At 37.2% G+C, this 18981-nt stretch overlaps 1 long non-coding RNA gene across 1 annotated transcript in view; it reads left to right on the plus strand.

Moving 5' to 3' along the window:
• The window catches only part of LOC133085227 (uncharacterized), a 55206-nt gene extending 40393 nt beyond the window's left edge, over nt 1–14813 (plus strand). Inside the window, exons 2-3 of the long non-coding RNA XR_009699541.1 lie at nt 4517–4604; nt 14763–14813. This is a non-coding gene — a long non-coding RNA (uncharacterized LOC133085227). The remainder of the gene's footprint in view (nt 1–4516; nt 4605–14762) is intronic.
• Nucleotides 14814–18981: the final 4168 nt, after the last annotated feature.

Raw genomic sequence — 18981 nt, forward strand, 5'->3', positions numbered from 1 at the left:
GATACATTTAAGTGCTTATATTCCTATCTAGATAGTTCTTGCTAATGGCTGCATAGTATGCTTACATGTGAAGCTACCTTATTTTACCTATCCACTCCCCCAGTTATGGGCACCCAGATTAACTTCAACTCATCCCGCCCTTCTTACATACACACAAATAATAGTTCCATGAACAACCTGGTATAGGTGTGTGTAGGTAAATTTCTTTGGGGCTAGAAAAATGCTGTGTCATAGAGGATGCATACACTTAACATGACTATGTCTTGACAGATTTCTCTCCAGAATGGCTGCAGTGTGTATTTCCCAGTCCTTGCCTTCCTGCTGCATTATCTAACTCTCTAATCTTATAGGTATAAGAGAATATAACTTTATTTAACATTTATTTTCCTGACTTTCAGAGTCTCTTGACATGCTTTTTTGCCTTTTGGATTTCCTTTTCTGTCATTTTCCTGTGATATGATGTGATGAACATTTTCCTGTTAGGACTGCGGCGTTTTTTCTTATTGATTTAAGAGACATTCTTATATATTCTAGATATTAATCCCTTGTCTGTTTTAGACACTGCAAATATCTTCTTTTATATCTTATATCTATTAACATTTTCTACAGTATCTCTTGCTGAACAGAAGTTCTTTTTTTAAAAAAATTTATTTTCTAGTTTTATTGAAATATAATTGATATAAAACATTCTATTAGTTTAAGATGTACAACAAAATGATTTAACATATGTATATATTGTGAAATGCTCACAAGCTTAGTTAACATTCATCACCTCACATAATTACAAATTTTTTTTCTTACGATGAGAACTTTTAAAATCTACTCTCCTAGCAACTTCCAAATATACAATACAGTACTGTCAACTATAGTCACCATGTGATACATTATATTCCCAGAACCTATTTATCTTATAACTGGAAGTGTGTACCCTTTGACCACCTTCACCCTTTTCTCCCAGCCCCCATCCCCCACCTCTGGCAACCACCAATCTATTCTCTGTTTCTATGAGTTCAGTTTTCCTAGATTCCACATTATAAGTGAGACCACTCAGTATTTGTCTTTCTTTGTCTGACTTATTTCACTTAGCATAATGTCCTCAAGATCCATCCGTGTTCTTGAAAATGGCAGGATTTTCTTCTTTATTATAGCTGAATAATATTACATTAAAGAATATTACATTTTCTTTACCCATTCATCCATCAATGGACAGTTAAATTGTTTTCATGTTTTGGCTATTGTGAATAATGCTGCATGAACACAGGGTGAAGATATCTCTTTGAGATAATGCTTTTGCTACTTTCAAATATATATTCAGAAGTAGAATTGCTGGATCATATGACAGTTCTATTTTTAATTTTTTGAGGAACCTCCATCCATACTGTTTTCCATAGTGGCTGCACCAATTTACATTTCTACCAACCAGGTACTAGGTTCCTTTTTTCCCACATTCTCACCAACACTTGTTATTTGTTGTCTTTTTGATGATAACTATTCTAACAGGTGTGAAATGGTATCTCCTGTTGTTTCAATTTGCATTTCCCTGATGATTAGTGACTTGAGCCCTTTTCATGTACCTGTTGGCCATTTGTATGTCCACTTTGGAAAAATGTCTATTTAATTCCTCTGCCCAATTTTTAATTGAACTTTTTTTATATATTGAGTTGTATGCATTCTTAGTATATTTTAGATATTAACCATGTTAAAAATAAAAAACAAATGGAGACCAACCTTGAAAATTCCCTGAGTAGACAAAACCAGTTTACTCATACAAGCAAAGCTTAATTTAGCTCCCTTTGCAAGACTAACTTGACCTGGGTCATTTCTGGCTTATGCCTCTGGAAATCAGAAGCAATACTTAAACTGTTTCCCAAGACTGACATGAGGTAACCACTAACCAATTCCCTATCACTTAAGAAAATTCTAATATAATGACCAATCACTGTGAAGAATAAAAGCCACTGCTTTTTCACTATATAACTGCTTTATATCAGTATACCCCCAAACCTCATTTCATGTTTTGGTTTGAGTGCTCCTGGTTTGCAAACTGTATTTTTAGTGTGTGCATAATAAACTTTTACTAATTACTACCTCAGCAATTAATTGGTTTTACTTCTGTCATTTTTGAACTTTTGAAAGCTCACCAGATACAGAATTTGAAAATATTTGTTCCCATTACATGGATTGTCTTTTAATTTTGTTGATTTTTTCCTTTGCTGTACAGAAGTTGTTAGTCTGATATAGTCCCACTTGTTCATTTTTGCTTTTGTTGCCTTTGCATTTGATGTCAAATCCAAAAAATCCTTGACAGGAGCTTACCTCCTATGTTTTCTTTTAGGAGTTTTATGATTTCAGGTCTTAAGTTCAAGCCTTTAATTCATTTTGAGGTGATTTTTGTGTATGATGTAAACTAGTGGTCCAATTTCATTCTTTTGCATGTGGCTATCCAGTTTTCAGAAGAACATTTATTAAAGAGGCTATTCTCTCTCCATTGTATATTCTTGGCTCCCATGTAAAAAACTAATTGACTATATATGTGTGGGTTTATTCTGTTCTATTGGTCTTAGTGTCTGTCTTATATGAATACCATACTGTTTTGATTACTATAGTTTTGTAATATAGTTTGCAATCAGGAAGTGTGAAACCTCTAGCTTTGTTCTTCTTTCTCAAGATTGGTGTAGCTATTTGGAGTCTTTTGAGTTGTGTTTCACACAAATTTTAAGATTATTTGTTCTATTTCTGTGAAAAATGCCATCGGAATTTTGATATGGACTTTATTGAATCTATAGATCACTTTGGGTAGTATGGACATTTTAACAATATTAATTCTTCCAATCCATGAGCATGGAATATCTTTCCACTTATTTGTGTCTTCTGCGGTTACTTTCAGAAGTTCTTTATTTTGATGTAATTCAATCAATCTTTTTTTTTTTTTCTTATGGTTTGACTTTTTGAAATATTTCCCAGGATGTCCTTTCCTGTTCCTAAGTATGGTAGACAGAATAATGGCCCCCAAAGACATCTGTACCCTAATCCCTGGAACATATGAATATATAACCTTACATAGAAAAAGAGACTTTGTAGGTATGATTAAGTTAAGGATCTCGAGATGGGAAGATTATCCTTGATTATCTGAGAGGGCCCAATGTAATCATGAGGGTACTTATAAGGAAAGCAGGAAGCAGGAGAGTGAAAGAAGCAGAGGTCAGAAAGAGACAGAGATTTGAAGATGCTGTGCTGCTGGCTTTGATGATGGAAGAAGGGGACACAGGCCAAGGAATGCAGGTGGCCTCTAGAAGCTGGGAAAGGTAAGAAAAGGGATTCTTCCCTAGAGCATCCAGAAGGAACACAACTTTACAGGCAGCTTATTTTTAAAACTTCTGACAATAAATTTGTATGGTTTAAGCCACTAAGTTTGTGGTAATTTTTTTTTAGCACCAATAGGAAACCAATATACTAAGTTACAAAATTATTTTCCTGTGTTTCTTTTTAAGAATTTTATAATGTAACTCTCACAGTTAGATTTTTTTTCATATGTTAGTTCTATTTTTAATTTTTTGAGCAACCTCTGTACTGTTTTCCACAGTGGCTGTACCAATTAACATACCCAACAAAAGTGCACAAGTGTTCCCTTTTCTCCACATCCTGGCCAATTCTTGTTATTTGTTGTCTTTTGGATGACAGTCTTTCTGTCAGGTGTGGGGTGATAACCTCATTGTGGTTTTGATGTGCATTTCCCTGATAATAAGTGATGTTGGGCATCTTTTCTTGTGTCTGTTGGTCATCTGTACATATTTTTAGAAAAATGTCTGTTCGGGTCTCCTGCCCATTTTTAATTTGGTTGTTTGTTTTTTAAAGATTGTGTTGTGAGAGTTCTTGGTCTATTTTGGCTATGAACCGTTTATCAGATATGTTGTTTGCAAATATTTTCTTGCCTTCCATAAGCTGCCTTTTCTTTTTGTGGATAGTTTCCTTTGCTTCTCACAGTTAGATTTTTAATTCATTCATTTAGTTCACTTTTGTAAGCAGTGTTATAGAGAGGTCCACATTTATTTTTTTCCTAAAGTAAGTCAGTTTTCCCAACACCATCTACTAAGTTATATATTCTTTCTCCATTAATTTATGGTGCCACTTTGTCATACAGTATATGTAAAGTTTTCTTATATACTGGGCTCTCTACTCTGTATAGTTGGTCCATTTTTCTTCTCTCCATTTATTTGGATCTTCCTTAATGTTTTTTAATAAAGTTTTCCAATTTTCTCTATGAATACTTACACATACTTTCTAAGATTTTTCTTAAGTATTTTATAGTTTTTAAATTGCTATTGTAAATTTTATATTTCAAAATATTTATTGCCAATTTGTTCCTGGTGGCAAAAATGTGACTGATTTTTGTATATTGATCCCATTTCAGTCATTTTGCTAATCACAGTTATTAACAATATTTTTCTGTAGATCCATTCTAGTTTCCTATGCAGAAAATCAATCATTGTGATGTTTTGATATCTTCTTGTTACAGATGGAATTGTTGCCCTCACACCCCCAAATTCTTATGTTGAAGCCCTAACTCCCAACGTGATGGTATTTGAAGATGGGGCCTTTGAGAGGTAAGTAGGTTTAGATTAGGTTATGAGGATGGGGACCTCATGATGGGATTAGTAGCCTTACAAGAAGACATCAGGAGTTTGCTCTTGTGCTTGCCATGTGAGGACACAGCAAGAAGCTGGCCCTTTGCAAGCCAGGAAACAAGCCCACAGCAGGAACCGAATTGGCCAGAACCTTGGTCTGTTGTTTAAGCCACCCAATTTATAATATGTTGTTATAGCAGCCCAAGCAGGCTAATACACTTCCTTTCCTTATATTTATATCTTCTTTTATCTTGCCTTACAGCTACGTCTCTAGTATGTTGTTGAATCAAAGTAGTAATAGTGGGTATCCTCACTGTATTCCTGAATTTAAATGGAATGATTCTGATTTTTCACCATTATCACAATGCTTGCTATGTATTTTTGGTAGACACACTTTAACAAGTTAAGGAAAATGCCTTCAATTCTTTTTTTGCTAAGGTTGTTGAATTTTATCAACTGCCTTATCTGCATCTATTAAGATGACTATATGATTTTTCTTCTTTAAATATTGTGAAAATTTTATCAGTAGATTCATAATGTTCTAACATTTTATTTCTTGGATAAATATATATTTTATACATATTCCTACATATAATTTTTTTGATGGACTTTGTTTTCTAAGTTCTGGTTTAGGTAGGACACTGAATCTATGTTTATTAGATTAACCTGCAATTTTAGTTTCTCATATTCTTCTTGCTGGTTCTGCCACCAAAGTTATACTCATCTTGCAACATGAGTTGGAGGTGCATTACCTCTTTCTCTATTCTCTAGATTGAATAAGATGAGTGTTATCTGCTCCCTAAAACTTTGGTATAACTCATTTATAAAATTATCTGGACCTGTATGAGAAGGTTTGAAACTACTAATTCAATTTCTTTAAGGGTTATAGGAATAGTCTAACTTTCTGTTTCTTCCCAAGCTTGGTAATTTATAATTTTTTTCTAGAAAATGTATCTATTTTGTCTAAGTTTTCATATTTATTGGCATTAAGTATTAACAATATTATCTTATTAAATTTTAACCTATGCTGTATCTGCAGTTATATTCCTGTTTCATTTCTAGCATTTTTTGTGTGCTCTTGCTCTATTTTTTTCTTGATCAATTTCTGCATAGGTTTGTTATTTTATTAATCTTTTTCCAAGAACAGTCTTTTGGATTTGTTGATTCTCTGTATTAGATCTTCATTTTCTATTTCATCTATCATCCTCAGTATGTTATTAGAGATTTTATGATGAATTTTAAAATGCCTAACATTTTTTGAGCAGTTGACATTGGCCAGGTACCATATCAAAATGCTCACATACATATCTTAAACATTATCATATTTTGTCCTCAGGATAACTTTAGGAGGAAGATACTGTCATATCTGTCTTACATATTAGGAAACTCTGTTAAAGTTATAGAGCCACTAAGTCACAAAACTGGGATTCAAATCCAAGCCACTGTACTATACTATTCCTCTATTTTCTTTGAAATAGAACTTAAAGAATAAAGACAATGTTTAACTCCAGGGAATAAATTAGTAATGTTGGGATTTCAGTATGGTATGAAGCAATGGAACATTTTTGTTGAGTTTGGAGTTGAAAGTCAGCTCACAGCTGCCACCTTCAGCAGTACTTCTGTGCTAAAGATGGCAGAATGAAAGGGCCTAATTATCATCTGAGTCCTAGCCAGGTTTTTTACTTCCAGATATGTCTGAGCCAAAAAATAATTGTTGGACGTACAATGGAGTGCTTCCTGCAAATTATCAAATTGTCTTGTAATGAATGATAATATTTTTTTGATTGTCATTTTTGAAATAGCTTCTTTGGAATGAATTTTCAAGGCATTTTCAAGTGCTGCATCTAGTTCTCACACTTCTTACTTCAGCAGCCTGTAGGTAGATAGGACCATTATTATTCCCACCTTACAGATGCAAATATGAGAAGTTAAATAACTTGCTCAAGGTTACATACATAGCAAGAGGCAGAATGATTCTCAAATGCAGACTTTCTGATTCCCAGCTTGTTCATTGCTTTTTTATTCATACATTCCACATATATTTATTTAAGAACCACTATATTTAAGGTACAGTTTGGGGCACTGTAGTGTGATAGCAAGTTGTATATGTCATAGATATAAGACATTCACAAAAATAATTGTGATAAAATGTTACCAGAGAGATTCAAGTAAAGGGTTGTGGGAATTTCAGAGGAGGGAGAGAATTTATTTCTGAGTGGAAGGAAGAAGAGGATTCTGATACTTTTCTACTAAGCTCCAAATCAATCTTAAGAATTAATCGACATCAAAAACCCAGAGGGATTTTTTTTTTGGAAATTTTGCAGTATAATATTACATTACATGCAATAGAATAAACAGACCAGACTATCAAAGAAAATTCTGGACAGAATAGTGGGTAGCTCAATATACTATAATACTACCCTCAGCTGGATTTAAGGAACTTTCCAGATTTCTGTAAGCCCATGGTAAGACCAGCACTGTCACCATGACAGCCCACTTCTCTGCTATTATAACCAAGAAAAAGGCTGTAAATGGAATCAGTGGCCTGCCTTCTCCTGAGAAACCATCAGGACTAATGCCATTATGCCTCATTTATCTCTATCTCTTCCAGAAGTCCAAGAACCCAGGTCATCAAAGAACACATAGAAATATCACCACATGTAAGGATCTGCATCCCCTAATAATCTAAATCCTTCCACTCTGCTTTTCTGTCACTTATGTTGTTTTTTTGGCATCATCTTCCACATCCCTGGTCTCTCCTCTGAATCTTCATCTCTTTATCTTATGATCCATCTAAAACCTGATTCCTCCCTTTATCTTATGATCTATCTAAAAAAGTCAAGGAAAGTAGTTGAAGCCCTCACAGGTGTTACCTGCTTTTTCTCACCCAGTGTCCGTACTGTGGACCCAAGAGATGATTGGTGCCCTCCTTATTTGCCATTGTTTTCCCAGATATTTTTTCTCTTCTATCTTCTCCCAAAACCCAAAAGTAGACAAAACTACTTTCCACGCTTCCTTCCTGCAATCATTCTCTGATCTTTCAGTCATATGACTCATTGAAGCTTTTAGCACTTGGCTCATAGTTTTCTCTCTGTCACTATTTCTGTCATTGTCTTGGTGACTTCAACAATTATGTAGATGGTCCATTCCACAACCTCTCCTCTCACAGCCTTGACCTCTTTACTTAGAATGATGTCTTCAACCAATCCACCTCAGCCACTTACTCTCAGAGTTAAATTCTAGACCTTGTCATTGCCTTTAACATCTTCATATCTCATTTTCAAGTGCTCTATTCTTTAACAATCACTCCTAGCTTTCCAGCATATTTATCCCAATACTCTAACCACAACATTTCTTTGACCCCACTGGGAACTTCAGTTCATTGCCCTTGCCCTTTTGCTTTTATATTGTACCTCTCATCCTTTATATTCTCTTTAACTAGACTAAGTTCCATGCTTCATCACTCCCTTGCATACAACCTAAACACCCTTTCCCCTTTCTCTCTAAGAGTCAGCTGGCAAAACCACAGCCCAGGTTAAATAAAGCTCTCTGCCTCCTCTTTTCCTGTGGCCAGGGGAGGAAGAATCTATTACTGCAAGGACTCACCCTAAATTTACAACCACAAAACTCAAGTGGACCCTCAGCACTGCTCAGCCCATCTTCATCTCTCTAGTCAATTTTCTTTCCCACTCTTTGAGAAGATTATTTCAGACCTTCTGTCTCTTTGAACCTGTTCTCTTTTCACTCGTAACTGATGATCTCACTTGCTATTTCACTGAGAAATAAGAACAATCAGAAGAGAAAAATGCTCCTCTCCTGGTAAATGGGATAAACTTCCCTAGTTCCTATCAAATGTTTTTGTACTGGATCTCATCTCCTGTAACCTACTCAAGAACTCCGGTCTTCTCCTTATTTCCTGAATCTTCAGTTTCCCCTTTTCTGTCAGTAAGCAGACACGGTGGGAAATCTCTTGTTAGGAAAGAACCCCTCAATTATCCTCCAGGGAATGAGGAAATGATCTGATTGGTGAATAAAGGAGCTCAGCTCAGCTTCTTCTTCTCTCTTTCCTCTTTAGGCTCCACCTGCCTAAAGAAAGCCCACATTTTATTTCTTTCCTTAAAGTTATGTTTTACAAGGGCAGACCCCAGTGGGGAAGGTCTACAGTTGTTCAGGGCTGCCAGGAACTGGGCAGGTAATTCTGCCTAATTCTATGTAAAATATTATCAATTGCATTTGGCTAATTGACTTAATCCACTTACCCTAACAGTTTTGTCAGTAATGAAAGTAGTATTCTTATCTTTGACTGCCTGTTTCCTATATTTCATAGATTCTGAATTTGGGCAGATATGAAAGGGATGTTTTCTTTTGGGTTCTCTCAAACTCCAACATCTCCCATCTTAAAAAATATTTCCTAGAGCTTGTCTTTCTCCATCTCTCACCTGATTATTAGAAATGCCCTCCATTAAAGCCAAGCACCCCAGGACTTCCCTGGTGGCACAGTGGTTAAGAATCTGCCTGCCAATGCAGGGGACACGGATTCGATCCCTGGTCTGGGAAGATCCCACATGCCACAGAGCAACTAAGCCTGTGTGCCACAACTACTGAGCCCACATGCCACAACTACTGAAGCCCACGTGCCTAGAGCCCGTGCTCAGCAACAAGAGAAGCCACTGAAATGAGAAGCCCACACACCTCAATGAAGAGTAGCCCCCACTCGCCGCAGCTAGAGAAAGCCTGCACGCAGCAATGAAGACCCAACGCAGCCAAAAATTTTTTTAAAAAAAGCCAAACACCCCAAGAAATTTGCTCTCTCTGTCAACTTGTCCTTACCTCCTCTTACCTCTTCAGACTTTCAATCCCAACATACCACGAAAAAACTACTCTGTCAATATCACTAACAACTTACATCTTGCCAAATCCAATGGTCAGTTCTCAGCAGTGAATTACTCAACCTCTCAACTTCATTTGCCATAGTTGATTACTCTTTCTTAAAGTGCTTTTTCCCCCGCCTCTTGGCTTCCTTTGTTCTTGGAAACCACTGAGGTAGGTTTTCATCCTACTTAACTAGTTAGCTCACTGGCCAGTTCCTCTTCAGTTTTCATTTTCCCTCTCCCACCATCGCATCATAACTTTCAAACTATTATTCCCTGATTGTTCTTAACCCTCCTCCACTGCATTTTTCCCACCATCAGCAAGCAAGTCACTTTGTGACTTCAGTAATGGCCTTTCCTATTGTTTTTTTTTCAGAGATTCACTCTCAGTGTTGTCACAGAAGACTCCTTTTTAAGATTTTAGACTCCTTTTTAGATTTAAGTTAGACACCCTAACTTAAATCTGCCTCTCCTCTGAATATATCAATATATTTGTAGCTCTTTTTCTACACCCTGTGTACTTCAGGATGGAGAGGGAATAACTAGCATTCTCTCACTTTGTGTTTGCTGCTTTCAAACCACTGCTTTTCCATTCATAGGTAAAATGGAAGGACCTTCCTTTGAAGCTCCTTCTGTCTGGCCTCACCACTCTGTATTACTTTCTATCCTCCTCCAGGTCTCTCAACCTCCTTCACTGGCACCAAACTCTCCTTTGAGGGATCATCTTGCTTATTTCCCAATACACTGGAATAACTGCCTCAGGGCCTTTGCTTACGCTATTCCCTTTTCCTGAATCACTCTCCACCCAGATTTCCACATGGCTGTCAGTTAATTTTCATCTTCTCAGTGAGGCCTTCCATGACATCCTTTTTAAAATATAAGCCTCCCAATAAGCACTGCTTTATGTTTATTCAAAGCTCTTCTTCCATCTGACATAGTACAACTTTTACCTTGTTTATTTGCTTATTGTCTATTTCCACCATTAGAATATAAATAAGCTCCATGAAGACAGTAATTTTTGTCTGTTATGTTTCTTTAAAACAGTACCCAGCTCATTGGTAAGCCCTCCTATATTTGTTTAACAAAGAAACAAATGAGTGAATAATTGAATCCTCCTGGGTGAATTCAATATACATCTAGCTGGCCCATTCCTGGCTTTGCCTGGGTCTCTTGAACTCCATGGCTGTCACCTGACTCACCTTCATCCACCACCTGCCAACTTGCTCCATCTCAGAGTCCATGACCTCATACTCTCCCAGTTTTGTATGTTGTTAGACCCTCGTCTCTTACCAGACACATAACCTTTTTGGAGAGCATTTTGGCAACATATATAAAGAGAACTAAAAATATTTTTTGAAAAATTTTTAATACATTTTTATTTATAAGATTCTATTTATAAAAATATATCTTAAGGGGAGAATCTGAGGAAAAATATATGCAAAGACAATTTTAATTTGAATCTTAACATAGCAATCTTAATTTTAATTTGAAACAAATCTAAATATTCATTAACTGGAGGGTATATAAATTATATATATTTATATATATACTCAAAAACACAATTAGATAAGTAGTTACTGACATGGAAAAATGTGTTATTTCAAGAAAGGTAAAAAAAATCCCAGGTTATAAGATAGTAGGTATATTATTATCCCATTTTTATTGTTTATGAAATAATACATATTAAATAGCACATACAAATGAATCAGTCTATAGAGAAGTAGTGGTCTCAACACGTGGTATTATTTCCTTGCTTCTTCCCTATTGGACTCAGATTGGTGGAAGGAGGAGAAGTAGGGGTGCTGGGTGAGACTTTCTAAGTTCAGAAATAAGAACACAGATCAGAAAAAACAAGATTGATTCGGTTGATTATATAATAACTTCTTTATGTTCATATAGATAGAAGTTTCATATATATGTATATGAAGCTGTGAAGCACTTTCAGTAAATATGACATGATTATATAAATACATCATTCAAATTAATAAGAAAATCGCTAAGCCAAAACTAAGTAACACATATGAATAGCCAATTTTTAAAGAAGAAATATAACTGGCAAAAATCATAGAAGATTATTCAAGCTTGCTAGAAAAGAAATGTCAGTTAAAATTGCAATGACGTAATCTCCCCATTAAAATGCTAAATTAGTAGAATATAGGTATAACTATGTATATACATGTATATATGTATGTACCTGTATAAATATAAGCATGTATATACACATGTATGTCCTTTCTCTCTCTCTCTCTCTCTCTCTCTCTCTCTCTTTCTTTCTGCTCTGTTAGGTTAAAAGTTCTATGAGAGATAAAACTATTTTGTGTGACTGACTACCTTATCCCAAATACTCAGCTCAGTGTTTTTAACTTAGTATTAACAGATATTAATCTGTTGACTGTACAAACGCCAATGAAATTGTGGTGAAACTGGTGTACACTTTCTGTAATTGTGTCTTGCCAGTTTATAAAGCCATTTCAGAATTCTTAGTATTTTATCTTTTTAACTTTTCTAGTTCCTGAACATAATCAAGTGTGTAGATTGATGCAATCTTTAAAAAAATTAATTTTTCTGATTCTAGTTTTTTAAATTATGCTTTTTCTGTTCTTTATTTAGCAATGTAATCTACTTATTTACATCATGTTTTAGTGCAACTTACAAGAAAAATAACATGCCAGAGAAAATTGCATTGTAAATGTAAAAATGTAAATCAAATAAAAATCCCATTACAAGTCTCTGGTGAAGCTACCTCTAACATCAGTTACAGGGCAAAATATAGCCTAAACAGCCACTGCTTTGTTATGCAGACTATAAAATGCACTTTAAAAGTCTGCAAAAGGTCAAGGTCTTTCTCTTTCTCTTTTTCCAATCATGTTGGGTAAATAGCAGGGCATTAGGATGAAAAACTATTAAGATTACGCTCTTTACTCTGGGATTGAAAGCTATGAAATATTGACAACACACATAACTCTAAAAGTGCTAGTCTTTCGTTTCAGCATTGATAGCTGAGTGATTTGGGTTGAAAATATGCATAGATATATTACAGTTCATTTGCGAATTGAAAGGGCAGATTTTAGAGAGAAAGCTACAAAATGGGCACCTGGGTGTTGTGACCTGAGGGGTCCCACTCAAGCCAACAATAGAAATGCATGCCTTTGGACAAATAAGCATCTACCTTTGAAATCCTATGGGAAAGCAGATCTGGAGAAATACTACCAAAATGTGGCTTCTTGGGCATTTTTGCCATCATAAACTTTCCACTGCCCTCCTTCTTCTTCCTTCACACTAAGGAAGAAAGATGCTTCTTAATTCCCAACAGCGACCTACATGGGTGGGAATGACAGGGTGGGTGAGAGGGAGGTCCAAGAGGGAGGGGATATATGTGTACATATAGCTGATTCACTTCGTTGTACAGCAGAAACTAACACAACATTGTAAAGCAACTATACCCCAACTTAAAAAAAAAAATACTGGCCTTTCTACCTATTGCCTTTGAAAAGCAAACTAGTATAAGGGAGAAAACCACTAGAGTAGGATTTGGGAAAATAGTGTCCAAATCCCAGCTCAGTCATATATCAACTCAGTCAAGCGATTAAATTATGTGAAACCTTAGATTAAGTCATTAACTTATTAAATCTCAGATTACTCATCTATGTAACAAAGCTAATAGTATCAGTTCCATCTGCCTCCCAGGGTGGTGACGTCAGTTCCGGTAACATGCACATTGTTTTCCTTTCTGCACCTTTCTTCACCCTATCCACAGGATTTTAGATTTGACCTCAAAGGCAAGTTCTCGTCAACAAGCTAGCAATCCATCATTTACCCTTTAGTTAAAAATAACATAGACATCTGCTTTCTTCTTAAGAGTATGTTGAGATCATGGCATGGAAGGACTGAAAGTGATTGAAAGTTTTAATTCATAAGAGAGATGGAAGTCGTTTTGAAATATAAGGTATTACCCAAAGTAAGACTTAAAGGCCCTCTGTGGTTGATTTTCTCTGTTTCCTTCACGCATCTCTCAACAACGTACTCATGACTCTCTAACTGATGTCTGCAGGCCTGGCCCTCTCCTAAGCTTTGGACTTCAACGCATCTGGCCATCTTACAGGCACCTACACAGGTCCCCATCTGAGCTCATCAGTTCCCGTGTGCATTTCTACCAAACCTTTCTCAGTCCGTGGACGTATCACTCTAGCCACTGCCCAAGTCAGAAAACTCAGAGTTATCTTGCATTCCAATCTCTCTCGGCACTCTTATTTCATGATCAACCAATCCTGTTAATTCTTCCTGAACCATCTCTCCAAGCAGCCCCTTTACTCTCTTCTCTTCACTGCCACTTCCCTACTTCAGATTCTCATCATCCCATGCCCAATCTATTGAACTAACCATGTAACCAGATTTCTCCTCCTACTATTCATTTCTCACTCCTGCTATTTTCCAGCCTGCTATCATAGTGCTCTTTCTTAAAAACAACATTCTCCTGCTTTAAAGTATTCAGAGACCCGCCACTGTCTAGAGAGACCATACTTTTTAATATGGCCTTAAGAACACTCAAACCTCCCAGCTCAGCTTTCTCCTGGCCACTCTGCCCCCTCCCAGTCTCATTTATCCTGCACTTTAACCTTCTTGGCTGCCTTCTGTCTTCCCGGAGTGCCTTCTACACTGTCCTAACCCTAGACCTTTGCTCATGCTGTTCCCTGGGTCTGTTCCTTCCCTGATGGAAATGTCATCTCATTTGAAAAGACCCACCTGGACTCTATACACCTCCCAACCCTAAGCTTTAACTCTCAAACTTTGGTTCCCCTTCCATGTGGTGCCCACAGCATACCTATACCTTTATTCTTCAATTTACAGCCTGGCACACTTTTTTTCCTCTATGTTTGTCTCTACACAAGACTCTGAGCTCCCAAATGGCATGGGTTGCTTCTTGTTCAGCTCCATATATCTAGTGATTGGCCACAAAGCTTGGATTCCATTGAGTATTCAACACATGTGTGAATGACAAATGAGGGGACAATGCGTAAAGAGTTCCTGGGCAGCCAAGCCAGCATGGGAGTTCCAGGTGACATGGGCAGTACCGGACAGGGAGAAGAAAGGAGAAATTAGGAAAATACTGATGGCAAACTTGCCTTGAAATTTGTGGAAGAAGCCAAGCACAAATTCAGAGAGAAAATGTCAAAACAGCTCTCTCCCTTTTGTGACTCCCCATGCAAAGTTAATCCCACAGCAGGTCTTCTCAACAAGGCACCCTCAATATTTGCCTCTCTAATAGATAATGATACCAGGAAGCTACAAATGGGATTCCTGGAGAGAGACCTGGACGTCCACCTGCCTGGGAGCTTGCCCCAGGATGAGCCACCTGACTGCCAGGTAAAAATAGAAGAATCTCAACTTCTGTGTTTTCTCACTCTCTTCACAGATCTCCTAGGGCCTATCTCTTTTCATCTTTGCACAGCTTGACACCTCCATTTGGCAAACCACTGCTAGGCATTAGCATCAAACTCCACTGGAGTCACACCTTACTTGCAAAGGCTTGAATGAATTTCTTTGCACTCCCTGTCTCTAGGGCAAATGTTCTAATTCCCTTTGATTGATGGAGAAAGCAGGGAGATTACTGAGGGGCCTGGTCAAGGAGATAGAGGACCAGCTATAAATGTTCATTTAAATATGCTGACAACAAAGCCAGGTAAGAGCTGAAAGTGGGTACATTTCTGCTCACAGCTCTTAAGTTCTGTTTCCCTTTTCCTGGGATGTAAGACTCTGTGAAAGGAGAGTTGGTAAGGCCCTCTCAAACAGGCATTGCTCAAGGGCATAGAGCATTTTCTTCTTTTCTAATTATAACCAGAAGAATAGAAAGTCTTGGCTTCAACGCTCCCATCAGGAAAAAATTGTTTCCAGCTTATAGATGAGGCCCCTCGAGTGGCCTGGGAAAGACAACCCAGGCGGCTCTGAGCATCTTCACATACCCGTTCTCTCAAGGCCCCTTCCTGCCCTGCTAACACACCGCTGGCTGAAAGTGATCATTTATACAGTTTCTGGGCACCATCCCAGGGCATTGCACAAGAAAACTCATCACTCTCTCTGTGATGTTGGGTTTCAGAGTCCCAGAAAACTTCACGGTCACTTCTACTTTTCATCATGCATCTATTTTTCATAGATGCCCCCAAACCAAAGAGGCCAAAGAAATATTGATATTGGCCACCAAAGGCTCCTAGAGAAAAGACAAATCACACGGACCCAGCCTTTAGACTGATTCAGGTTAAACTTGTGAGCAACCTCTCTTCTCTCTCTCTCTTTCTCTCTCTCTCTCTCTCTCTCTCTCTCTCTCTCTCTCCCCCTGTCTCTCCTCTGGGTCAGACAATTGAGTCTTAGCACTGGCCTTTACTGAGATTATTTGTTCTTTTCTATAGGGTTCCAAGCTCAACCCTCAACTCCGGCCAAATCCTCGCTCTTAGCAACCACTGGGACCTTGTTAAACTAGTGTACAGTTCCTTGGATTACTTCCCAGGACCTTTTGAACACACTTTTCTCCCTAGGCCCCCTCAATCTCTCAAGTCCCTCTTCAGTACTTTCTCTCCTCTCCTCTCTCTTGGCCACACTTAAACGTCAGCTGCTGACTTCCTGGCCACCCACTGTAGCTCATTTTCCTGCATTTATCTCATCCTGTTCCCTGATCCTTTCTTTTAAGCATCTCTCCCACTTCAGGGACTCACTACCTGAGATTGCTATTTCCTCTCTTACTGTCCTCTTGTCTCAATCATTGATGACACATTATATCTATTATCATGTCTAAAACCTTATAGTCAACTGTTTCTATCTACCCAGAGAATCAGAGTATATATGCAATGAATATAGAATTGGAAAAGATGGCAATTTTCATTATAATCTTTTATTATTTTTTAAGGTTTATATTGTACTATTTGATCCTTTTCTGAGATGGCTTAGGAGGGTGTGGAACCAGGGAACTTACTTAGACTAGAAGCCTGAGAATTATAGTATAGAAAAATCTGTTTTCCATCATATACAGATATTATTTAATTGATGATTATTAAGTGTTAAATAGGAACAAAACATAGATTTTCTTACAATGTTCATACTCCATAAGAAAATTTGATGAACCCCGTAATGGAGTAGGGTGTTGATTTTATTTTGCATGTATTATTTTTTACCATATTTATTGTTTCATTACTGTTTTTTTTTTTTTACTCAAGTTTTGTGTTTCCTGGTTCATTGTCTCTCCTCCCTTGTTTTCTTCTTGGCAGATGTGAAGGTTGAGAGAACATTATGAGTGGATTGCGTGACTTACATAATATCTCCTATGGTTTCTGTGACAGGATAGGCACTCAGAATGGGGGGACACTTTAAAAATTCCACAGATTTTCTTTCCATATAAATGTATAATGAAGAAAGAGCAATAGAGAGACTCATACACAAAGAGAACTGTGTACCCAGAGTGTATCTAAGACGTTTCCTTAGAGCTTAATATAGAATATCACCTGCCTTTCAATGAATTGTTTATAGGAAAGCTTCCTCTTGAAGTAGACCTTAAAATTGGTATTATGAGGATAAAGAAAAAAAAAATAAAATAAAACCAAGCATGGTTCAAGAGTGTGTGTCCTGGAAATGTTCAAGGAGTAGACAACTTGTGATGATTTAAAGCATATGTTTTTTCATGAGAAAACTAATACACGCTTATTGTAGAGAATGTTGAGATGAAAGAAAGAAAGGAAGGAAGGAAGGAAGGAAGGAAGAAAGGAGGAAGAAATTAAGAAAGAAAGAAAGCTAGCATCTTTGTGCATAAATCTTTATCCAAAATTTCAAACTTGTTTTTTTTTAGGATAGATTCCTGAAGGTGAATAAATTGAGCCAGAGTGCTGGAACATCTGTAAGACTCTTGACATACTTTGACAAATTGCTTTTCCGGGAGGTGGTATCAATTTACACTCCCACCAGGAGTGTATGACTGTATCTCACCTCACCTTTGCCAGAATAAGATAATTTTCAAAATCTTTGTTAATTGGATAAGTAAGAAATAGCATTCTTTCTTGGCTATACTTTGTATTACTTTATTTCTAGAGAAGTTGAAGGTTTTTCATTTTTATAAGCTCATTAGAAAATAAGATTTTTTTTAAAAAGAAAATCATGTGCAAATTGAGACTCTTGTTAACCTCTCTTACTGTTTTGCAAGTGTTGATAATAGTTTCAATGGATGATACAAAGGTCCTCCAAATAGAAATGGTAACTGTTAAATAAGCCCATGCTGTTAGAAGTAGAGGCATTAGCAGTTATGTTTGCTTACACAACACCCTGTTTTGGAAGGGAACTAAAAGACTGGATTCAATCTCTCCAAGTGTCTTAGATTGGATTCTTCAGAATCAGCCCCTGAGGGTTCATGTGAAAATGATTTATTAAGAAGTATTTCCAATAAAAGACAACAAGGCAACAGGGAAGTGGGTCTGGGACGGAAAAGAGGCCAAACAGATGTGAGATATCAAGCAAAGTCGAATGGAAGGTAACTATAGTATAGATGGGCTTGCTCTAGAGCCATACCTCACAGCCACCCAATCAGGGGCCTAAGGAGCTGGAGTATTTATTTATTCCTCCCCATTCTCAGTCATTGTTTAAGGTGCTCAGGGAAAGAACATAGACTTTTCCAGGCACTACTGACTCTCCATCCTCCATGCCTTTAGGCAATGTGGGTTCCAGCAGCCTGAGGGCAGCCCTCTGACAAAGAGATGCAGCAAAGAGATGCTGGCTACCGGAAGTGAAAACACACGGGAAGGCAGTGGTGCACAAAATGGTAAGAGGGATTTGAGGGTATCAGGGAGGAACACAGGATAGCATCTTCAACCCCAGGCATCCTGGGACTAAATATTGTTATGCAGAATAACTTACTTGACTGCCTTAGGCAAAGTCAATTACAGTTTGTTAAACCTAAATGGACCTATGTTTTCATGTCAATGGTGAGCCATAAAAGGTGGAGAAGAAACAGTAAAGTAAAATCTTGTTCATGTTTGTGTGTGTTGCTTGATGAGTGGGTGGGTAACTTGAAAAAAGAAAACCAGTGGAAGAAGAGTCTAAGAGGATGGAGGGAAAATGTGAAAGAAAAAAGAAAACCGATGGTAAAAAAAGAAGTGGGATCTGAAGGCCACTGATTGGGAAATGAATTAGGAGGCTGGGTGGCCAAAAGCAAACCTGGAATGGGAGCCAAATGAGTGGACACAGGCTATATCCCGGTGGCCATAGCAGGGTTTGGAGTTTCTTGGTAATATTTTCTGTTTGACTTGAAAAGAAAATATAGATATTGACTTAAGAAATTAAATAATGTATATATTTGGAACATTCACAAAAAGATTTGAATATTTTGTGTATTAAAATGCTAATATTTCATTAGGTTTATGCAAAACATACATCCCCTAACATGATAAATAACTGGATATAATAAGAGAGAGGGAATTTCCTGGGATTGGCCACTCAATCTCCATTTCACC

The sequence above is a fragment of the Eubalaena glacialis genome, chromosome 2, assembly GCF_028564815.1.
Source record: "Eubalaena glacialis isolate mEubGla1 chromosome 2, mEubGla1.1.hap2.+ XY, whole genome shotgun sequence".
Lineage (NCBI taxonomy): Eukaryota > Metazoa > Chordata > Mammalia > Artiodactyla > Balaenidae > Eubalaena > Eubalaena glacialis.